Source organism: Balaenoptera borealis (genome assembly GCF_965194805.1).
Source record: "Balaenoptera borealis genome assembly, chromosome: X".
Taxonomy (NCBI): domain Eukaryota; kingdom Metazoa; phylum Chordata; class Mammalia; order Artiodactyla; family Balaenopteridae; genus Balaenoptera; species Balaenoptera borealis.
In genome coordinates this window covers 67,436,165-67,461,995 of record NC_138881.1, presented here as the reverse complement: position 1 = coordinate 67,461,995, position 25,831 = coordinate 67,436,165, and the positions used below count along the sequence as shown (strand labels likewise).

Below are 25,831 nucleotides of genomic sequence, written 5' to 3'. Positions count from 1 at the left end.
AGTTATAGTTTGAGGCTGAGGAATGTGGAAGGTTTGAGTCAAATCCTCCATGTGAATATACCCAACATTAAGAGAAAAACCCAGAAATAAGCAAGCCTTCAAAAAGACTGAAAGCCAGACTTCATTCAGCATAATCAGTAATTGGATTAGGGTGGTGTGTCTCCATTGTATCTGCCTAACAGAAAAAAAGTTAAATCTTTCCAGAAGAAGACATAATAAATATCCTCAAATTATCTCCACAACTTTTCATACACAACATACAAGATTCAAAAAAAAAAGTTTATGATATAATGGATTTTTAAGATGACCAAAATGCAAGAGAAAAATATTCAAAGGTACAGATCCACATGAGTTACAGGTATTAGAGTTATCAGAAACTTAAATAAAAAAACTACGAATAATATGTTCATGAAAATAGTGGACAAAATATAGAATTGCTGCCGAGAACTAGAATCAATAACAAAGAATCAAATGCCAATTCTAGAACTGAGGAACTAAAATTAAGAATTTTAATAGATGTGATTAACAGTAGTGAGTGAAAAAGATAATTTGTGAAATGGAAGGTAAGTCACAGGAAATATCCAGACTAAGCACTGGAAGAAAAGATGATGAAAGATGGAAACAAAGAGAAATAGAGAAGAGATATGTAAGTTATCATGGAAAGATATATATTTAATTGGTATCTCAAAGAGATAGGAGAGGGTGAAACAGAAGTAATATTTTAAGAGATAATTCAAGAGATAATAGACAAGAATTTCCCTAAACTAAGGAAAAATAACATGCCACAGATTCAAGAAGTACTAAAAATATCAAAAAGGCTGCATACAAATAAAACCACATTTACACATGTTCATAGCAAAAGTGGTCAAAATAATATTCAAAGAGAAAAACTTAAAAATCACTAGAGAGAAAAATGCATTACCTTTGAAGGGAATCAAGGGAAGCCAGAAGATGACAAAACATTTTCAATACACTGAAAGGAAATAATTTCTAACCAAAAATTGAAAATTCAGTGAATAAATGGAGGCAAAATAGACATTTCAGGCACAGAAAACCTGAGATAATTCATCACCAGACAACACAAAACCCTAACTAATGGAAATAATAAATGAATTTCTTCTGGCAGAAGGAAAATGATCCCAGATGGAAAGGAAAAAAAAAAAAAGCAGGAGGGAAAGAAGAGTAACAGAAAGGAAAATCATGTTAGTAAATTTAAATTAATATTGACTTTAAATTAATTATAATAATGCCTCTTCAGGTTTAAAATATTTGAAGAATTAAAGAACAGAATGGAACAGAACAAAAAGCTGGAGGGAATAAAGATAGTTTTCCAAGGATCTTGGATTATACATGTGAAATAAAATTCATATTTTATAGCAAGACAAGAAAACTTTAAACATAAAAAATTTTCTCTGCCCTTTGGCCTCCCCTTCCCCTCTACTGTGCATTGTGTATCTGCATTAGGCATTGACCAAACCTCCTTCATTGGCAGAAATACCCGCTCAACCACAAACAGCAACATTCTCCTAGTATCGACAAGACAACTCCTTAAAAGATTACATTCCTTCTTGATCTTGTAAGGGGCCATGATAATGCTTAGATCTGGATTGTGTAAACTGTCAATAATATGTTATTTAATGTACAGCCCTCTATCTCAAAAAACTTATATAACCATGCCTTGACTTCTAATGGGCAGAACAGTTCCTAGAGTTTTCTGAGATGCTTTTCCCAGGTTATTATCCTCAATTTGGCTCAAATACAATTTTTCATTTCTTTCTTAGATCAACAGATTAATTTTCATCAACATATGTCTGTTGGAAATATATGAATTTATATAATATTTTAATAATGTGAGGATTCACATTGCCATCTCTACAATTTAAAAAACAGAGGTTCTGGCTCAAGCTGGCAATATAGGAAGATTCTAAACTCGCCTCCTCCCACAGACACACCGACTCTACAGCTACATATGGGACAATTACTCTGAAAAAACTCCAAAAACTAGCTGAGTGACTCCTACACACTGGGCAAACAAGAAATATTCCACTTGAATTGAGTAGGAGAGGCCGAGATACAATCTTGCTATAAACCCAACCCCCAGAGTGGTGACCCAAAATCGGGAGGGAACTCAAAACCCCAAGCTTCTCCCTGAGGAGTAAAGGGTTTGAATCAGGCACCTCAACTTTTAAGACCTGTATGTGATAGATGAGTCCCCAAAACATCTAGCTTTGAAAGTTAATGGGGCTTGCATCCATGTGACTCATAAAGCTATAGCAAATAGAGAAACCGTTCTTAAAGGGTGTCTGTAGATTGACCTGCCCCAGGGCAGAGGCAGCACAGAGACAGCTGACTGAAAACTGCCCATGTATTTTGTGAAAGAGGCTTATTTGCTTATCTTAAAGCACTGGCCTGAGGGACAGGCTTCTAATTAAACACACATCTAAGGGCAGACTGTAATCCTCTCTGGAGACCTAGGAAGGTAGTCATTACCTCTACACTCTCCCTCTGCCACACTACAGAGTGCAGTATCTCCTGTATAGGGCCTGTACACGCCTCGGATACCCCAGGTTTTGTGGCTGCGACTCAGGGAATGCCCCTTGATTGCCTGGCTCTGGTGGCCAGTGGGGCTTGTATCCCTGGGTCCCATGGGACTGTAATAGTTAGAGAGATTGTTTTTGGCTAGTTACCACCCTGATGGCAAAGCAGAGACAGCAGAAGGAAACACACCCCCAGTCTTTCTGTGAAAGAGGCCTATTTGCTTGTTCTGGAGCTTTGGCCTGAGGACCAGGCTTCTTGTTTGGAAGGCAGCTATACTAACAAGTATATCACCAATTTGGGCTTCTTGTTTAGCACACATATAGGGCTCTACTTAGGGGCTCTCAAGGCATGGAGGATGGTGGATGTCATCTTTTCATTCTCCCTCTGCTTTGCTTCAGCTCACTGGAATAAAAAATGTGTTCCTCCAGAAAGAGGGCTGTACCCTTGTCTGCCACCTGAATTTTAGTGGCTGCTGGCCAGAGGATATCTCTAGGTCACCTGGATCTGGTGATTAGAGGGGGCAACACTTTCAGGTCTCACAGGACTGTATATATTTGCATACTTTAATAGCTGTTGCCTCAGGTTCTGCTTTCCAATCTTCCTAAATCTAGGTGTTAACTGAATCCTTGCCTTTGGAATGTTGATAGATCTTGTTTTTAATACAAATTTGTGTGCCCAATGCACAGTGAGGCCAAATAAACTGAAACGGACTTTGTAGCAGAGAAAGGTTTATCACAAGGCCATGCAAGGAGATGAGGTGGCTCATGCCCTGAAAAGCCTTGAGCTCCCCTAAGAGTTTTGGCAAAGCTTTTTTAAAGGCCAGGAGGGGGAGGTCACAGAGTATGTGATCAGCTTGTGCACAATTCTCTGATTGGCTGATGGTGAGGCAGCAGGGTGGTGTCACAAGGGTTAACATTATCAGTCCTTAGGCTCCAGGAGGCCTGGGGCTACCTGCTCATGGTCATCAAGCAGTTCTTCCATTTGTGGGGGTGGGTTTCACATCTGCAAAACAACTCAGGAAATTTGCATCAAATACTATTATCTAGGTACTTCAGAGAGGAGCTAAAGCAGAAGATATGGGGGAAAGCCTGTCCCGGGAAGGCCCCATAGGGTCCTGCTTGGTTACATTTTCCCCCCTTTCTTTGATACTCCTCAATCTTGAGGAGAACGAGTTTTGAACAAGAAAAGGAATAAAGGTTCAGAAAGAGGTTAAGCATAAACTTGACAGAAGTACCCACAGGGTCCTGCTTGGTTACAATTACTCCGGCAGACACTGCTTTGAGAATGGCTGGTGGCTTCTGAGTCTGAAACAGCTACTCCATTTTTACTTCCAGATGAATTTCTCTCCTCAACGGCCAAAGCAGATGTCACCATTAGTGATTTTAATGCTTTTCTAGATATGAGAAGATGCAAGAATTTTGGTTCATAAAATCTTCTGAAAATATCTACCTGAAGACCTGTTCTGCCAGTTCTTCCCAGAGCACAGAGGGCCTCATTCCTGATCTCCACCCTGAACTCCTTTCAGGGGATGTTGAAGGGCAGCAGCTGCAGTGGAGAAGTAGATGGTAAGTGTCAATTTTCAGTTGGCAGGGCCCCTTTATAGTCATAAATTTGACCATGGTTTTGGGGGCAATTCATGACCATTTCGTCCCATGGTGTTAGGAATGCTCATTCCCAGGTCTGGCGAAGATTTCATTGGTAGGCCACTCGATGTGCTATCACTGGACTAGGCCTTAGTGTCAAAAATCTCTGGACCTCCTGTCTTACTAGGCTCTTACGATCCAGGAAAATATTCCCTCTTGTTGCTTCTTCTCATATCTAGAGTTTCACTTTACAATCATTGATATCATATGGAACTTATATATTATTTTATCAGAGGCTCAGTCACACATTTGTTAATGTGAGAAACAACAAAGAAGGCAATATAGGTTATAAGTTGTGCAAATATCTCCTGGTTTTAGCCAGACTCAGGAGAGGATATGTTTATTTCTTCTTTCCTGCAGCCATTCACAGGTGGGCTGGGTCAGTATGTTCCCTGTGAGCTGTACAAAGGTATTCTAGTTCAACATTCAAGCATGGGAGCAGGGTTCCCTGAGATGGGCCATTTATGTATACTTTAAGCTATAACCAAATCATTTAGTGATGAACTTGTAGCAAAAGCAATAGAATACAAAGGTTAAAGTAAAAGAAACAGGTCTAATATGGAGTCGGATTTGTTCTTCCCTATTGCAATTCCTGACTGTCAATATCCATTCCACAATCTTCTGAGGAAAGGAGTGACGACTGCTCTTAGCTACTTCCCGCTGTACGGGGTTGAGGAAGGGTGACTGTGGAATGGAATTGATCAGCCTTGGGCAGGGAATATTAAACCTCTTTGTAAAAACACAGATTAAAAGCCAGTAATATTTCAGGAAAAAGAAAAATTGCAATCATATTCATCAGTTTACTCGGTCTTATATAATTAATCCTTTTACCAACAGTTTCATGAAATCAGAGTTTCCATTACACTTTTAAAATATCTTACCTAGTTCAGCAGTATGATTTAAAAGTTATCATAAACCTGTTTTTGTCCAAACATCCTTTCTATGACTCTTCTTGAAGATGTGGCAATTTTGCAAAACATCAGCTTAGCTTCTTATGAATGATAAAAGTAACATTTATTCATACTGTATAATCTGAGGAGGCTTATCACTCATTTGACAATGCTTTCCATGTAATTTAGCATACCAACCAATTCTAATCAGTTTAATATATTTTTTTTTTCTGAGGTGTCTCAGGGGCCCTCTGAAGCATCCCAAAGCTAGCTGAAGTCAAAAGAACTGATTAGAATTTGATAGGAAGTTCATAAAAAATATCAAAAAGTTTTTATAAAAACATTTGGTCAGATAAAATATTTAAAAACAAATACAGATTAGTTAAAAGCAAGGTAGTTCACACAATCTGTTATCAAATGCAACATTCTAAGTAAACTTGCTCTCTTAACAAAGAGGAACCAAGTATGGTCCTGCACCAGTCTACTTTTAATAACAAAATCCATTTACCCAATTAAGTGTAATCTAATCTTGGCCTGACCATGCATGAAACTCCTTTTTTACTCAAAACATATATTCCACTTTCCTACTGTATAATGAAATATGTTAGAATTTTTAGTAGCTTTAATTACATATTTAAATTAGAATCCCCAACTCTTAAAAACCTTAATTTTTAGTGAAAACCAAGAGGCAAGTAATAGTTACCAAAATCTGGATAGACTATTTTAAATAATTTTCAGAACAGAATTATTCCTCTAGAGTTTACCTTAAAGCTCTTATCTCATTTATATCTACTTTAAAGTTTCATCATATCAAGTTATTTTTCTTGCTGACAAATTTGCAACAGATACAACAAGATTTCACTTAACTTCTATTAATCCTAGGTATAGTAAAATATTATACTTAATGTTGATGACTCTAAAGACATGTCTAATTAATTAGATCAACAAACTTAAACATTAATACCAGGTATTAATTTAATACTGAATATTTCCCAGTTCACATGAACCTGAGATTAATTTAGCTTAATTTCTCTTGTATTTAGAATTGTTTGATTTGTAAGCACTTACTTTTCTTTAAGCCAATTATAGAGCTCATTTACAAATTAACCTCAGCAATATTATCCAAAGACAAAGACACATACAAACACACAAGCAGAGAGACCTCATAGCTCCCATTTCAAAATTTCAGCCTTGAGTCAGGTACAGCAATGTAAAACCCATCAGTTTACAAAAGAGGTTGGATTAAAATTAAGTTTCTGGAAGATGGAACAAATCAAGCTCACTGTCTAGATGGCTAAATATTTGCAAAAAAAGACACTTAAGATTTTTATTTACCCTTGACAAGTCAATTTCTAAATTATCCTCTTTTCAAAATTTGCATTTTAAAAGGATGGCAGAGAAGACCAGATAGGACATTTGCATCTCAAAGATACAGGCAAGTTTCTCCTTGGATAACTTTGTTTCCCCTTTGGTGGTCTCTGAGGAGTCAAAGCCATTGCCATCATCTGGACCTTTTGCATATTTCTCTGGGTGCATTCAGCCTTTTTAACCATATCTGTATTATTGAAAACCAAATAAGCCAATTGGAACAAATCATTCATTGGTGTCTGAGGACCAGTAGTTTCTTTCTGATTTTTGCGCCTGATGTCTGGGGCAGACTGGGCTATGAAATGCATGGTCAAAAGGGCCTGTTCCTTGGGGGAGGGAGGATCCACATTCGTATACTTCCTAAAAGCCTCCCTTAGTCTCCCTTGGAAGAAAGTCTCCTGTCCCTGTTAGACCTCTTTCACATTTTTATAAGTAATAGGTTATACTGTAAGTTTCTTCACACCCTTATGAAGCTTATGAATTAAAGTTTGGCTGAGGGAACATTCCAGGCAGTTATGAATGTTATTCCTGCATCCCCTTTTTCTTCAGTTCCAAGCAACACAGATTGATTAGATAAGCTCCAGAGAGCCCAGGTAGATCATTTATGTCTCAAAGGCACAGGAAGAGAAATGAAAAATTCCTCTTCTAACTAAAACAAAACCCAGCCTTCTCAGGCTATTTTCTGGGAACTTTCTTTTTCCCAGTCCCCAAATATCCACCTCAGTTTAAACAAACAAATACAATAATACATATCATCCGCTCACATTTGCATGCCCCTTTTTCAGCAAAACCAGGAAGAGAAAAAGGGATTTGGACTCAGGTACTGAGATACTCATTCACATACACATACATACCCTCAAGATAAAAGCAATTGCAAGAGACCCACTTTGATATAATAGCCAAGCCATTAGGGCCCTTTGCTCTCCAGATCTCCGGGAGTATTGAGGCATTTTCTTTCTTTTAGGGAGCATAGATAAAGATCTCTTAGTTTTGCAGAAGTACCCTAGGAGACTATAAGATGGAACAGAGCTCTGATCATCCATACTTAATTATTCATGGTCAGTGTTGTCAAATATCAAGCAAACAGCAATTCAAATTGGTCTCTCAGGGTCACAGTTCCCCCTAGCCCCCAAAAGGAAGAAAATCCTAATCAACACTCTACCGCAGGCGAAACCAAAGCAATAGGGAAGGGTGCTCTGGTTTTGTCACACACAAGCCCCACTATTCACCAAAGACGTCTCAACTGGCCAATGAAAGTACTAACACACATACAAACAATAAATACATGGTCCTACAAACAAAGAATCAAACGAGGTGTAGCCCAGAAATTCCACCTCCATTCCCAGATGGAGGGTCCAGAGTGGCCTGGCTCCCAAAAAAGAATGGACCATGAGTGGCTCATGCCAAAATGATACACACAAAAACACAAACAAAAACTAAGCTATGGTCACACAGACAGAAAATCAGAAGAGGTGTAGTCCAGAATTCCCCTTTCATTCCAAAACGGAAGCCTCCACCAAGCCCAGCTCTCGCAAATGAACCAGTTCCCAAATCAGGTAGAGTTCAACAACAAGTCCCCTTTGCAACAGGGTACCTCAACCAAACAAATTGGCTTGTCCCATAAAGGAAAAGCCCAAATTGAAGGAATATGTTCCTGGTGTGCACACTGGAGCAACTTACCCTCAAGTGGCTCACTTTCCACAAGGGAAGCAGCCCAAACAGAGTGGAGAGAATTCCCAGCCTGCATAAGCTGAAGCGACTCACCCATTGACACTGAATGTGGACCTCAGCTCTGGACGTTTCTTGGCTCCAAATGACCTCATGCCATGGGTGGCCAGCGCCTGTTGGGGACAGTCCCTCTGAGACCCCCCAGAGCAAAATGGGCTTCAGCAGCCACTGACAGCTCAGGGAAGGGGCTTCCCCAGGCCAGGGTCGACCTGCCACAGTTGTGGACACCTAGGCTGGCTTCGCCAAAATTGTTAATGCAAGTTCGTGTGCCTGATGCACAGTGAGACCAAACAAATTGAAACATCGGAGTTTGGAGCAGAGAAAGGTTTATTGCAAGGCCATGCAAGGAGATGAGGTGGCTCATGCCCTGAAAAGCCTTGAGCTCCCCTAAGGGTTTTGGCAAAACATTTTTAAAGGCCAGGAAGGGGGTGGGTCATAGGATACATGATCAGCTTGTGCACAATTCTCTGATTGGCTGATGGTGAGGCAGCAGGGTGGTGTCACAGGGGTTAACATTATCAGCCCTTAGGCTCCAAGAGGCCTGGGGCTATGTGCTCATGGTCATCAAGTAGTTCCTCCATTTTGGGGAGGTTCACATCTGCAAAACAACTCAGGAAATTTGCATCAAATACTATGTAGGTACTTCAGAGAGGAGCTAAAGCAGAGGATATGCAGGAAGGCCTGTCCCAGGAAGGCCCTATATGGTCCTGCTTGGTTACGTTGTCATACCCACAACTACTAGGAGATATTAAAAGTAAAATAAGTTGCTTGGACAATCACAAAGGTTTGAGAGACAACCAAGAGCTAGGGCAAGTTTGAATAATGTTTCATCATTTACACAAGGTCACTCTTTCAAGACTAGGAGTGGTGGCTGTTTTATCCAATGCATAGAAATCAACACAGAATGTCAAGAAAAATGGAGAAACAGAGGAATTTGGTCCAAACAAAAGAACAAGATAAGATCTCAGAAAAATACATTAATGAAACTGAGAGAAGAGATTTAATTAATGAACATTTAAAAATAATGGTCATAAGGATGCTCACTGATAACTTTAAATTCTCCACTTGAGAATGTGATAAATGGAATGTTGTCTGCCATAGTAAACAAAGGATGTCACAGTCATCAGCGATTGCAGCCACTGCTAATGGTGAGCTGGTGAGCCCTAAGGGAACTCAGGAAGGAAAAGAATACCTGTCATTTAGCAGCCATCAGACTGTAACCACGTCCTAAGGTGAGCCCTGAGAAAACTCAGGATGTGAAAACACAGGATATTGGCCCCAGATAGCTGAGGTGCATATCAAAGGAATGATTTCAGTGAGCCCAAAATCTTGCATCTTCCCATACATCCTCCCTTTGGTATTTAGCATACCAAAAGGTGCTAAATTACTTAACTTGGGATATCTGGTTTTCTTTAATTAACAGTAATTTTTGATGTTCCTACTACCTACACTTTGTTGCAAAACTCCTATATATCCTAGCTCCCCCACACCGCCTCCTTGGAGCTGTTCTCTCAGGGTTACTTGATATGCTGCCTCCTGGGCTTGAAGCCCTAAAAATTCCTGCTGATTAAAACATTACCCTCAACTTTTAGATTGTGAATAATGTTTTAGTCAGCAAATGTAATGCAGTGGGAAGAAATGGATCTTTTCAATAAATGATCCTAGATCAATTAGAAATCCATACGGAAAATTGAATACTGACATTCAGAAAAAAGTAGTTTGAAATGAATCATAGCCCTAAGTTTGAAAGGTAAATTATACAGCTTTTAGAAAATAATATAGAAGAATGCCTTCACAGATTTTGAGAGAGACAAAATATTCTTAAATTAGAACAGAAAGTACTAACTATAAAGGAAAAGATTGATAAATTAGACTTGATTAAAATTAAGACCCTTTCATCAAATGAGTCTCTTAAAATATCAAAAAGAAAGTCACAGAGCATGAGAAGATATTTGTAATACATATATATGACAAAGACGTCATATTCTTAATATATATAAAATTCCTACAAGTAAATTAAAAAAATAAAAGTAAAAAAGACAGCCATAGAAAAATGGGTAAGAGATTTGAACAAACACTTCACAAAAGAGGATATCAATATAGCCATTAAGCATATAAAAAGATAATCAACTCCATTAGTCATCAGGGAGATGCAAATTAAAACCACAATGAAATACTACAACAAACCCACCTGAAATACTAAAATTCAAATGATTAGTGACACTAGGTGCTGGTGACAATACTGAGAGACAAATAATCTCCTTCATTCATGTACAAAGTATAAATTAGCATATTCCTTTGGTTAAATAATTCCACATCTACAGTATTGTATATAGAATGTACAGAATTGTGTATATTTGTGTACCAAAAGATATATACAAGAATGTTTAGGGCTGCTGGGTCTGACATGGCCTGGTTTGTGGAGGCTCCACTTCTTTCTTTCTTTCTTTATCGTGGGTGTCTTCGAGTGTGTGTGCCCTCCACTACTTGGTGGGGAGGGGGGAAGGGGAGGGCGTGGGGGAAGGAGGAGTTGGAACCGGGGTCAAAACGCTGCATGACTCGTAGATAAGGGAATGCCAAGCTGTTGTCACAGCCCCCGTGCCTGAGAAGCCCTTGTTCCCCAGGATGGAGCATCTGGTGCCAACAAGATGGCAGATGGGGAACTGAATGTGGACAGTCTTATCACCAGACTGCTAGAGGTGTAAGGATGTTGTCCAGGAATTTTGTGCAGATGACTGAAGCAGAAGTTCAGGGCTTATGTATCAAATCTCGGGAGAACTTTCTCAGCCAGCCTATTATTTTGGAATTGGAAGGGCCACTGAAAATTTGTGGAGGTATTCATGGACAGTATACAGATTTGCTGTGAATATTTGAATATAGATGCTTTCCCCCAGAAGCCAACTATCTTTTCTTAGGAGATTATGTGGACAGAGGAAAGCAGTCTTTGGAAACCATTTGTTTGCTATTGGCTTATAAAATCAAATATCCAGGGAATTTCTTTCTCTTAAGAGGAAAACATGACTGTGCTAGAGTCAATTGCATTTATGGATTCTATGATTAATGCAAAAGAAGGTTTAATATTAAATTATGGAAGACCTTAACTGATTGTTTCAACTGTCTGCCTACAGCTGCCATTGTGGATGAGAAGATTTTCTGTTGTCATGGAGGACTGTTACCAGGCCTGCAATCTATGGAGCAGATTTGGAGAATTATGAGACCTACTGAAGTCCCTGACACAGGTCAGGTTTGCTCTGTGATTTGTTGTGGTCTGACCCAGACAAGGAAGCGCAAGTTTGGGAAGAAAATGGTCGTGGTGTTTCCTTCACTTTTGGAGCTGTTGTCACTGGTAAATTTCTGAATTGTCATGATTTAGACTTCATTTGTCAAGCTCATCAGGTGGTGGAAAATGGATATGAAATCTTTGCTAGGTGATAATTGGTAACCATATTTTCAGCCCCACATTACTTTGGCAAGTTTGATAATGCTGGTGGAATGATGAGTGTGGATGAAACTTTGATGTGTTCATTTCAGATATTGAAGTCATCTGAAAAGAAAGCTAAGAACCAATACGGTGGACTGAGTTCAGGACATCCTGTCACTCCACCTTGAACAGCTAATCCATTGAAGAAAAGGTGAAGAAAGGAACTCTGTAAAGAAAGCATCAGATTTGTTAAGGACATACTTCATAATATATAAGTGTGCACTGTAAAACCATCAAGCCATTTGACACCCTTTATGATCATCCACCAGGGGGCAGAAAATGGAAGCAAACGGAACTACAACCCTACAGCCTGCAGAAAGGAGACCACAAACACAGTAAGTTAGACAAAATGAGATGACAGAGAAATATGTTGCAGACGAAGGAGCATGGTAAAAATCCACAAGACCAAATAAATGAAGAGGAAATAGGCAATCTACCTGAAAAAGAATTTACAGTAATGATACTAAAGATGACCTAAGATCTCAGAAATAGAATAGAGGCACAGATTGAGAAGATACATGAAATGTTTAACAAGGGCCTAGAAGAAATAAAGAACAAACAATCAGTGATGAACAACACAATAACTGAAATGATAAATACACTAGAAGGAACAAATAGCAGAATAATTGAGGCAGAAGAATGGATAAGTGAGCTGGAAGATAGAATGGTGGATATAGCTGCAATGGAGCAGAACAAAGAAAAAGAGAATGAAAGACATGAGGACAGTCTCAGAGACTTCTGGGACAACATTAAATGCAAAAACATTCGAATTATAAGGGTCCGAGAAGAAGAAGAGAAAGAGAAAGAGTCTGAGAAAATATTTGAAGAGATTATAGTTGAAAACTTCTCTAACATGGGGAAGAAAATAATCACCCAATTCCAGGAAGTACAGAGAATACCATGCAGGATAAACCCAAGGAGATACACTCTGAGACACATATTAATAAAACTAACAAAAATTAAATACAAAGAAAATGTATTAAAAGCAGCAAGAGGAAAGCAACAAATAATATACAATGAAATACCCATAAGCTTATCAGCTTATTTTTCAGCAGAAACTCTGCAAGCCAGAAGGGAGTGCCAGAATATACTTAAAGTCATGAAAGGGAAAAAAACTAAAACCAAGGATACTCTACCCAGCAAGGATCTCATTCAGATTCAACGGAGAAATCAAAAGCTTAACAGACAAGCAAAACCTAAGAGAATTCAGCACCACCAAACCAACTTTCAACAAACGCTAAAGGAACTTCTCTAGGCGGGAAACACAAGAGAAGAAAAACACCTACAAAAACAAACCCAAAACAATTAAGAAAATGGTAATAGGAACATAAATATCAATAATTATCTTAAATGTAAATGGATTAAATGCTCCAACCAAATGACACAGACTGGCTGAATGGATACAAAAACAAGACCTGTATATATGCTGTCTAAAAGACACACACTTCAGAGCTCGGGACACATACAGACTGTAAGTGAGGGGATGGAAAGAGATATTCCATGCAAATGGAAATCAAAAGAAAGCTGGAGTAGCAATACTCATAATCAAGGAATCAATACAAGAAGAAGATATAAAAATTATAAATATTTATGCACCAAAAATACATAAGGCAAATGCTAACAACCATAAAAGGGGAAATCAACAGTAACACAGTAATATTGGGGGACTTTAACACTCCACTTACACCAATGGATAGATCATCCAGACAGAAAATTAATAAAGAAACACAGGCCTTAAATGATACATTAGACAAGATAGAATTAATTGATATTTATAGGACATTCTATCCAAAAGCAGCAGAATACACTTTCTTCTCAAGTACACACGGAAAATACTCCAGGACAGATCACATCTTGGGTCACAAATCAAGTCTCGGTAAATAAAATGAAACTTAAATCATAGCAAGCATCTTTCCGACCACAACGCTATGAGATTAGAAATCAATTACAGGAAAAAAAATGTAAAAAGCACAAACACATGGAGGCTAAACAGTATGCTGCTAATTAACCAAGAGATCACTGAACAAATCAAAAAGGAAATCAAAAAATACCTGGAAACAAATGACAATGAAAACACCATGACCAAAAACCTATGGGATGCAACAAAAGCAGGTCTAAGAAGGTAGTTAATAGCAATATGATACTGCTTCAAGAAATAAGAAAAATCTCAAATAAACAACCTAACCATACACCTAAAGCAAATGGTGAAAGAACAACAACAACAAAATAACCTAGTAAAGGAAAGAAAACATAAAGATCAGAGCAGAAATAAATGAAATAGAAATGAAGAAAACAATAGCAAAGATCAATGAAACTAAAAGCTTGCTCTTTGAGAAGAAAAACAAATTGATCAACCTTCAACAAGACTCATCATGAAAAAAAGAGAGAGAACTCAAGTCAGCAAAATTAGAAATTAAAACGAAGTTACAACTGACATTGCAGAAATACAAAGGATCATAAGAGACTAATACAAGTAACTTAAGTCAATAAAAAGGCCAAACTGGAAGAAATGGACAAATTCTTTGAAAAGTACATCCTTCCAATACTGAACCAGGAAGAAATAGAAAATATGAACAGACCAATCACAAGTAATGAAATTGAAACTGTGATTAAAAATCTTCCAACAAACAAAAGTCCAGGTCCAGATGGCTTCACAGGAGAATTCTATCAAACATTTAGGGAAGGGCTGACACCTACACTTCTCAAACTCTTCCAAAAAATTGCAGAAGAAGGAACACTCCCAAGCTCATTCTATGAGGCCACCATCACCCTGATTCCAAAACCAGACAGAGATATCACAAAAAGGAAAATTCCAAGCCAATATCACTGATGAACATAGACACAAAACTCATGAACAAAATACTAGCAAACAGAACCCAACAACACATGAAAAGGATCATACATCATGATCAAGTGGAATTTATCCCAGGGATTCAAGGATTCTTCAATATACGCAAATCAATCAATGTGATACACCATATTAACAAATTAAAGAATAAAAACCATATGATCATCTCAATAGATGCAGAAAAAGCTTTTGACAAAATTCAACCCCCATTTCTGACAAAAACCCTCTAGAAAGTGGGCACATAGGGAACATATCTCAACATAATAAAGCCCATATACGACAAACACACAGCAAACACCATTCTCAATGGTGAAAAACTAAAAGCATTTCCTCTAAGATCAGGAAAAAGACAAGACTGTTGACTCTCACCACTATTATTCAAAATGGCTTTGGAAGTCCTAGCCACAGCAATCAGAGAAGAAAATTAAATAAAAGGAATCCAAATTGGAAAAGAAGAAATAAAGCTGTCATTGTTTGCAGATGACATGATACTATACATAAAAAATCCTAGAGATGCCACCAGAAAACTACTAGACCTAATCATTGAATTTAGTAAAGTTACAAGACGCAAAATTAATACACAAAAATCTCTTGCATTCCTATACACTAATGATGAAAGATCAGAAAGAGAAATTAAGGAAACAATCCCATTTACCATTGCAAGAAAAAGAATAAAATACCTGGGAATAAACCTACCTAAGGGGGCAAAAGACCTCTATGCAGAAAACTATAAGATACTAAGGAAAGAAATTAAAGATGACACAAACAGAGATATATCATGTTCTTGGATTGGAAGAATCAATATTGTGAAAATGACTATACTACCCAAAGCAATCTACAGATTCATTGCAATCCCTGTCAAATTACCAGTGGCATTTTTCACAGAAGTAGAACAAAAATTTTACAATTTGTACAGAAACACAAAAGACCCTGAATAGCCAAAGCAATCTTGAGAAAGAAAAATGGAGCTGGAGGAATCAGGCTTCCTGACTTAAGACTATACTACAAAGCTACAGTAATCAAGACAGTTTGGTACTGGCACAAAAACAGAAACATAGATCAATGGAACAGGATAGAAAGGCCAGAGGTAAACCCACGCACATATGGTCACCTTATCTTTGATAAAAGAGGCAAGCATATACAGTGGAGAAAAGACAGTCTCTTCAATAGGTGGTTCTGGCAAAACTGGACAGCTACATGTAAAAGAATGAAATTAGAACACTCCCTAACACCATACCCAAAAATAAACTCAAAATGGATTTAAGACCCAAATGTAAGGCCAGACACTATAAAACTCTTAGAGGACAACATAGGTAGATCATTCTTTGACATAAATCCATCAAGATCTTTTTTGACCCACCTCCTAGAGTAATGAAAATAAAAACAAAAATAAACAAATGGAACCTAATTACACTTAAAACCTTTTGCACAGCCAAGGAAACCTTAAACAAGGTAAAAAAGCAACCCTCAGAATAGGAGAAAATATTTGCAAATGAAGCAACTGACAAGGAATTAATCTCCAAAATACACAAACAGCTTGTGCAGCTCAATATTAAAAAAAACAAACAACCTAATGAAAAAATGGGCAGAAGACCTAAATAGACATTTCCCCAAAGAAGACATACAGATGGCCAACAAACACATGAAAGGATGCTCAACATCACTAATCATTAGAGAAATGAAAATCAAAACTACAATGAGGTATCACCTCACACCGGTCAGAATGGCCATCATCAAAAAATCTAGAAACAATAAATGCTGGAGAGGGTGTGGAGAAAAGGGAACCCTCTGCCACTGTAGGTGGGAATGTAAATTGATACAGTCACTATGGAGAACAGTATGGAGGTTCCTTAAAAAACTGAAAGTAAGCTGTCATATGACCCAGCAATCCCACTCCTAGGCATATACCCAAAGAAAACCATACTTCGAAAAGATATATGCACCCCAGTGTTCATTGCAATGCTATTTACAATAGCCAGGACTTGGAGGCAGCGTAAATGTCCATCAACAGAGGAATCAATAATGATATGGTACATATACAAAATCGAATATTACTCAGTCATAAAAAGGAAAGAAACTGTGTCTTTTGCAGAGATGTGGATGCACCTAGAGACAGTCATACAGAGTGAAGTCAGAAAGAGAAAAAGAAATATCGTATATTAACACATATATGTGCAATCTGGAAAATGCTATAGATGATCTTATTTGCATAGCAGAAATAGAGACACAGACATAGTGAACAAACGTATGGATACCAAGATGGAAAGGGGGTGGGTGGGATGAATTTGGAGATTAGGATTGACATATATACACTACTGTGTATAAAATAGATAACTAATGAGAGCCTACCATATAGCACAGGGAACTCTACTCAGTGCTCTGTGTTGACCTAAGTGGGAAGGAAATCTAGAAAAGAGGGGATATATGTATAGGTATAGCTGATTCACTTTGCTGTACAGCAGAAACTGACACAGCAGTGTAAAACAACTATACTTCCTCTGCCCCTCCTTTTTACTAATCTCCCACTTTGTCAAAGAAAACCACTTTCCTGATTTCTAGCCTCATTTTTTTTTAATGGATTGTGAGTTTTACGTACATAGAAGCATGCAGTATGTACTCTTTTGTGTTTGCCTTCTTTTGCTTAATATTATGCTTGTGAGATTCATCCACACTTTTGAATATAGCTTTAGTTCTTCATTTTCATTTCTATAGAGTATTTCTTTTTTTAACAGTAATGCAATGTATTAATTTATTTGAATGGCTTTGAGTATTTTGCTATTATGAAAAATGTCTTTATGAACATTTTTTTTTCCTTTGGAATATGGTTGCTTTACAATTTATTTAATGAAATAAATTTTGTTAAACACATTAGCCAAACGGGATGAATGCGAATGTACACTTATCTGATTATTTCCTAAAATTCCTACATCTTTTTAAATTTTTTTCTTCCAGTTTTGCTAATATAATTGACATACAGCTCTGTGTAAGTTCAAGTTCTACAGAATAAAGATTTGAAAAATTTTATTTCATGATATGTATAGTTGTCATGAGAGTATTTAAAAGGTGAAAATACATTAAACTAAGAAATCATGATTTATGCACTTTTTCTGAAAGCATGTTGTACTTAAATGAAATAATCATTTTCAAATATATAATACATGGAGCCAGGATAATAGTTTTCTTGTTGGAAGGGAGAACAAATGGTGCTTCTGGGATTCTTAGCAGTGTTCCGTTTCCTTATTTAGGTGCTTGTTACATAGGTATGTTCAGTTTATGGAAATGTATTGTGTTTTAAGCATTAAAAACAATTACAATTATATTATATAATACAGACCACATTCTCTACCTACAGTAGCTATCAGTTACAAAGCAGCCATTACTTTCCTTAGGATACTAAAAAATATCCATTACTAAATAATTCAGGTTTAAGAAAATATCATAATGGAAATTATAAAATACATAGAACTAAATTGTCCCTCAGAATTCATAAAGATAACCATCCCTCACATGTGTTTCTTACAAATTTACAGTACCTTTGTGGTTATAAAAGTCTCTAGTGTAGAATTTAAAGTTGTCTCAGATGGGTAGTGCCCCCATCAGAATAAAATGCAAAGCTTTCAGGAATAACACATTTTTACTCAAGGTCACACAGAATTTCCAAAAATGAAATTCCAAAGAAAATATGTAACTCATATTTCAAAATATCAAAACAAACAAATAAATGAGGTACCATAAGTGAGAGCCAGCTGGAAAAAAAACGGTTAACAGACATAACAGTAATGATTTTAGATTTAGTATTGACTAGGTCAGAATATAAAAAGTATTATTAAAATATTAAATAGATAAAAGGAAAACTTGAAAATATGACTGAGGAATGACCAAACTAAGTTGAAAAGGAACAAAACACAATATCTAGAAATAGAAAATATAAACACTGAAATTTAAAATTTAGCCAGTGGATTAAACAACATTTTAGGCACATCTAAAGGAGACTTAGTGAACTGAAAAATACTTCCTAAGAAATTATCTCAAATGAAATCCACAGATACAAAAAGTGGAAAATATAAAAGCGAAGTGAAAAGACATGGAGAATAGAGTGAGACAGTCTAACATAGATCTAATCCAAATTCTAGAAGGAGACTAAAGTGAGAATGGGAAAAGTGAAATATTCAATATATAAAAATATAATGGCTGAGAATTTTTCATAACTGTTGAAGAATAAAAATCCTTAGATCAATGAAGCCCCAGAAAACTTAACAAAAGTATACAAAAATTATAAACCACTTTATGGCTAAATATTTAAAAAACCTAGATGGTAGAAAAATAAAATTTTCTAAAACTGACTTATGAGGAAACATACAGCCTAATTAGTCTTACAGAGATGACAAATTGAATCAGGGATTTAAAATCTGTCTGTTAGGAAAACAGTACATCCAGGTGGATTTGCAGGTGGTATATTTGTTAACTGAAATATTATATTCAGTGAAAATGAATGAACTAGATTTACATGCAACAATATAGATGAATTTTACAAACACTGCTTTGAATAAATGAAGCAAGTTGGGAAAATATGTATGATATCATTCCATTTACATGAAGTACAAAAGCTGGCAAAACTAAATAACATGTTGTTCAAGGAAATCTGCATAGAGGCTATAGCTGTACAGGAAAGCAAGAGAGAAATATTCATACAAAATTAAGAGTGCTTACTTCATCTGAGAGGGAAAAAAGGGGTTTCAATTAGATAGAGGCATATGAGGGACTGTTGGCACTAGTAATATTCTATTTCTTAACTAGATGGTGGGTACATTATTGCTCCTTTTATTATTATTCTTCATCTTTTGTATCTAAAATGTAGTTCATAATATTTTAATGTAAAAATGTATATTTAAAGAAGTAAGTTGGGTGACATTCTAAGCACAAGAAACAGCATGAATAAAGACATGGTGGCATGTCTTCCCTGTCAAAGTAAAAAGCATTGAAAACAGTAGCCTCACAAGGGAAGGAATACTCACTTGTAGCATAACTCAGGAGGACTGACTAAAGCCAAAAGTTTGCATTATTTTCTGATTCAAAGACTTCATTAAGACCCTCATTTAAAAAGATAGCCAATTTCACTTTTATTCCTACTAAAACTATAGTGATGCAACATAATCACCATATTTTGAACATTTTACTTGCTTTATTTTACTTCTAATAAATGATACTAATAGTGCCCCACAGGCCATCAACCACAACTTAGATGAGGTGAGAAAATAATGGAAACATATTCCAGGTCCAGCTGCATTTTCCTTTAAGTGCTTTGAGACACAATTTTGAAATGTTAGAATAGTGTAACTTTCTTTCCAAGTTTTAAATGTACAAGAGAGTCAATAAAGTATTTCATCATTTGTAAGATGAATTATCCTTATTACAATCTTATATGTGTATTGAAAACTGTTAATTACACATTTCTAGTTCCAGGTTAGTAGGTACTGTGTACTGAGGAATAGTAATTAAAACTTTAATATTATTAGCATACCTTCTGAAGAAATCTGATAAGAAATTATTGACGTGCAATAAAATGCCATTATCCAATGCTTACTCTCAGACTTTTTATAGGTGACTTTACATCTATAAATCTCATCTATCTGAAGTATAGATGAAGTTTCTCTTACATAGATATCTTTGTGTTAATTTCTTAAAATGTGATTACGTTTTTCAACATTTACTTCCAAATACACTTTTCTGATTAAAAAACTTGATATATTGCCAATTTTCTGTTGAAATTAATATTAAAAACATCAAATGTATTGCTGATTCTAGGAAGATAGAGTTTACATCTAATAAGAACTATCATCATTTATTATATTATCTCTAAAGCCATTAATAATTTTAAAAGGAATGATATGGGTCTTTTATCTTTCCTTTACAATTTTCCAGGTTTATAAATGGAAACGACTAGAATACAGGGGTTATTTTTTTAATATTTATTTTTCTAATTTCACTCTGTATATTAAATGGAATCCTAATTGACATCATATCACTTCCCAATGGCCAAATAGTAATGCTTCTTTCTACATAAATAAAGGATCCTATGTTTCCCATTATACCACTCTTTACTTCCTAACTGTGATCAAGTTCTCAAATGCTCAAAGTCACAAAAATGACAATACCCTGAGTCCAAATGTTCCCTAAGGAATGTGAGTCACACATCAGCCAACTTAAACTGGAATTCTTATAAATCAAAAAGAAGATTGGCAATTAATAATAGTCTAAGACAATAAAAGGATTACTACAATAGCAAATAAATCAATTTCTCTGCCACCAAGGTATTTCTCCTATTCTATCCATCTTGCACATTGAAACTAAATTAATCTTCCAAAACCATACATTCATCATGGCCAACACTAGTCTTCACTCTTAGATTAAGAATTTAGAAGGATTCTTTATTGTTTATCAGATCAAGCTTATAATCTTTACTCTGGCATTCAATGCCCTCAGTCAATTTCCTCTACTTTCCTATTGCTTCAATCTCCCCCGCACTCTCTTCCACTCTCTTTCTCCTTCTCCCTCCCTCCCACCATCACTCCCTTTACCAATGCTCCTATCTCCTATTGTTTGAAACAAATCTTATGCCCAAATCACACCAGACACCTTGTTGCCCCACACACATGCCACATTCTTCCCATCTCTATGTATTTATTTGATGCCGTTTCTCACATATCCTGTTCCAACATGCCCAGCATTCTGCCTTCCTTCAGCACCAATCTGAATCTTACCTTTACTAGGAGAGCCAGCTCAAACCTCACAGCTTACTGCTAATAAGACTGGCAATCTATCTCAATTTGTCTAATGAAATTGAGGGGATAAAAAGCTATTAAAACACACAGATTGAATCCAGTACAAAAAGGTGTTTTACAAATTTCTGTGTGGATATTTCTCTTAAACTGGTTTATTCTACAAACAGTAAATTCCATCTCATTTTAGGAGGAAAAATATGTGAATGGGTGGGGTGACAAGAATGGGGGGAAGAAAGTTGTATACAAAAATATTTTATTCTCAAAATATAAGGGTCCAATAATAATATGAATTACACAAACATATAGTCCACTCTGAATATTCATACCCTGAGATTCATATGGTCATCATACTCTTTTATATGAGGAAACAATGAAGCTCACATCTCAACGTCTTTCATTCATTAACCTGTATTTCGTTTGAGGCGTTTTGGAGTCAAGCCAAAGTACCTCACTGTCACTTGATGAATAAAATTGTCTAGCATCACAGAAAAGTGAATAAAGTATGAGTAAAAGATTGTTTACTTAAAATGCATAAACTTTGTTGGAGGCTGGTCTCAAGATGGAAATGTAGAGGGATGTGAGCTCACCCCTTTTATGAAAACATGAAAACCACAACTAACTGCTGAACCACCATTGACAAAAAATGATGGAACCTACCAAAAGAGATACCCTACATCCAAAGACAAAGAAAAAGCCATAATGAGATGGTAGGAAGGGGGAAATCACGATAAAATCAAATCCCATACCCACCAGGTAGACAATCCACAAACCAGAAAATAATTAAGCCACAGAGGTTCTCCCACAGGAGTGAAAGTCCTGAGTGCCACGTCAGGATTCCCAGCCTGGGGATCTGGCAACAGGATGAGGAGACCCCAGAGAATCTGACTTTGAAGGCCAGTGGGAATTGATCGCAGGTATTCCACAAGACTGGGGGAAAAATGAAACTCCACTCATGGAGGGTGCACACAAGTTCTCGTGCACACCAGGACCCAGGGAAAAAGCAGTGACCTCGTGAGACACTGGGTCAGACCTACCTGCTAATACTGAAGAGTCTCCTACAGAGCCAGGGAAAACTGTGGCTCACTGTGGAGACAAAGACAAGGGCAGCAGCACTTCTGGAGAGTACTCATTGTGTGAGCCCTCCTGGAGCCTGCCATTTCCTCCCCAAGACCTAGCCCCAACCAACAGCCTGTAGGCTCCAGTTTTGGGATGCCTCAGGCCAAACAACCAACAGGGTGGGAACATAGCCCCACCCAACAGCAGACAGGCTGCTTAAAATCTTCCTGAGCACAGCTCTGCTCACCAGAGGGACAAAACCCAGCTCCAACCACCAGTGGGCAGGAACTGGTCCCTCCCATCAGGAAACCCACACAAGCCTCTTAGACAACTTCATCCACCAGAGCACAGACAGCAAGCAAAAAGAACTACAATCCTGCAGCCTGTGGAAATGAGATTACAGAGGAATATGTCCCAGATGAAGGAAAAAGGTAAAACCCCAGAAGAACAACTAAATGAAGTGGACATAGGCAATCTACACAAAAAAGAATACAGAGAAATGATAGTAAAGATGATCCAAGATCTTGGTAAAAGTATGGAGACACAGATTCAGAAGATACAAGAAATGTTTAACAGAGACCTAGAAGAACTAAAGAACAAAAAACCAGAAGTGAACAATACAATAACTGAAATGAAAAATACACTGGAAGGAATCAAGAGCAGAACAACTGAGGCAGAAGACGGATAAGTGAGCTGGAAGACAGAATGGTGGAAATCACTGCCATGGAACAGAATGAAGAAAAAAGAATGAACAGAAATGAAGACAGTCTAAGAGACCTCTGGGACAACATTAAATGCACTAACATTCACATTACAGGGGTCCCAGAAGAAGAGAGAGAGAAAGGACCTGAGAAAATACTTGAAGAGATAATAGCTGTAAACTTCCCTAACTTGGGAAAGGAAACAGTCACCCAAATCCAGGAAATGCAGAGAGTCTCAGGGAGGATAAACCCAAGGAGGAACATGCCAAGACACATAGTAATCAAACCAACAAAAATTAAAGACAAAGAAAAAATATTAAATGCAACATGGGAAAGAGAACAAATAACATACAAGAGGATTTCCATAAGGTTATCAGCTGATTTCTCAGCAGAAACTCTGCAGGCCAAAAGGGAGTGACATGATATATTTAAGGTGATGAAAGGGAAGAACCTACAAACAAGAATACTCTACCCAGCACGGTGCTTATTCAGATTCAATGGAGAAATCAAAAGCTTTGCAGACAAGCAAAAGCTAAGAGACTTCAGCACCACCAGACCAGCTTTGCAACAAATGCTAAAGGAACTTCTCTAAGTGGGAAAGAAAAGTCCACAACAGTAAACAAGAAAATTTTGAATGGAAAAGCTCACTGTTAAAGGCAAACATACAGTCAAGGTAGGAAATCACCTGCATACAAATATGATATCAAAACCAGGAACTGTGAGAAGAGGAGAGCACCAATGCCCAATGCAGGATATTGGAAATGCATTTGAAATTAAAAGACCAGTAACTTAAAACTATATATATATATATATATATATATATATATATATATATACACACATATACATATACATATATAAACTGTTATATCAAAACTTCATGGTAACTGCAAACTGAAAATCTACAATAGATTCACACACAAAAAAGAAAACAGAATCCAAACACAACACTAAAGTTAGTCATCAAATCAAAAGAAAAGAGAACAAAAGAGAAAGGGAAGAAAAAAGACCTACAAAAACAAATCCAAAACAATGAACAAAATGGAAACAGGAACATACATATCAATAATTACCTTAAATGTAAATGGATTAAATGCTCCAACCGAAAAACATAGACTGGCTGAATGGATACAAAAACAAGACCCCTATATATATATATATATATATATATATATATATATATCTGCTGTGTACAAGAGACCTACTTCAGATCTACAGACACATACAGACTGAAAATGAGGGGATGGAAAAATATTCCATGAAAATGGAAATCAAAAGAAAGCTGGAGTAGCAATACTCATATCAGACAAAATAGATTTTTGATTTTTATTGGAGCATAATTGCTTTACAATGTTGTATTAGTTTCTGCTGTAAAACGAAGTGCATCAGCTATATGTATACATATATCCCCTCTATTTTGGACCTCCCTCCCACCCCCACATCCCACCAATCTAGGTCATCACAGAGCACCAAGCTGAGCTCCCTGTGCTATACAGCAGGTTCCCACAACCTATCTATTTTACACATGGTAGTGTATGCATGTCAGTCCTAATCTCCCAATTCATCACACCCTCCCCTTCCACCCCTGTGTCCACATGTCCGTTCTCTATGTCTACAACTCTATTCATGCCCTGCAAATAGGTTCACCTGTAACATTTTTCTAGATTCCACATATATGCATTAATATACGACATTTGTTTTTCTCTTTCAGACTTACTTCACTCTGTATGACACACTCTATGTCCATCCATAAATCTACAAATGACCAAATTTCGTTCATTTTTATTGCTGAGTAAAATTCCATTGTATATATGTACCACATCTTCTTTATCATTTCATCTGTTGATGGATATTTAGGTTGTTTGGCTATTGTACTGGCTATTGTAAATAGTGCTGGCTATTGTAAATAGTGCTGCAAAGAACATTGGGGTACATGTGTTTTTTGAATTATGATTTTCTCTGGGTATGTGCCCAGTAGTGGGATTGCTGGGTCATATTGTAGCTCTATTTTTAGTTTTTTAAGGAATTCCATACTGTTCTCCATAGTGGCTGTATCAATTTACATTCCCACCAACACAGCAAGTGGGTTCCCTTTACTCCACACATTTTCCAGCATTTATTGTTTGCAGATTTTTCATGATGGCCATTTGGACCAGTGTGAGGTGATATCTCATTGGAGTTTTGATTTGAAATTTTCTAATAATTAGTGATGTTGAGCATCTTTTCATGTGTCTCTTGGCCATTTGTATGTCTTCTTTGGAGAAATATCTATTTAGGTTTTCCATCCATTTTTGGATTAGTTTGTTTTTTTAATATTGAGCTGCATGCATTCTTTGTATATCTTGGAGAGTAATACTTTGTCAGTTGCTTCATTTATAAATATTTTCTCCCATTCTGAGGGTTGTCTTGTCATCCTGTTTATGGTTTCCTTTGTTATGCAAAAGCTTTTAATTTAATTAGGTCCCATTTGTGTGCTTTTGTGTTTATTTTCATTACTCTAGGAAGTGGTAACAAAAGGAATCTTGAGAAAGAAAAATGGAGTTGGACAAATCAGGCTCCCTGATTTCAGACTATACTACAAAACTACAGTAATCAAGACAGTATGGTACTGTCATAAAAACAGAAATATAGATCAGTGGTACAGGATAGAAAGCCCAGAGATATACCCACACAACTATGGTCATCTAATCTATGACAAAGGAGGCAAGGATATACAATGGAGAAAAGATAGTCTCTTCAATAAGTTGTGCTGGGAAAACTGGACAGCTACATGTAAAAGAATGAAATTAGAACACT

At 36.8% G+C, this 25,831-nt stretch overlaps 1 pseudogene across 1 annotated transcript; it reads left to right on the top strand.

The window, feature by feature from the left end:
* The first annotated feature begins 10,692 nt into the window (after positions 1 to 10,692).
* On the top strand, positions 10,693 to 24,925 carry LOC309620642 (serine/threonine-protein phosphatase PP1-beta catalytic subunit pseudogene; annotated as a pseudogene). Its single transcript has one exon. The product of its transcript is annotated as a serine/threonine-protein phosphatase PP1-beta catalytic subunit pseudogene (transcript).
* The last annotated feature ends 906 nt before the right edge of the window (positions 24,926 to 25,831 follow it).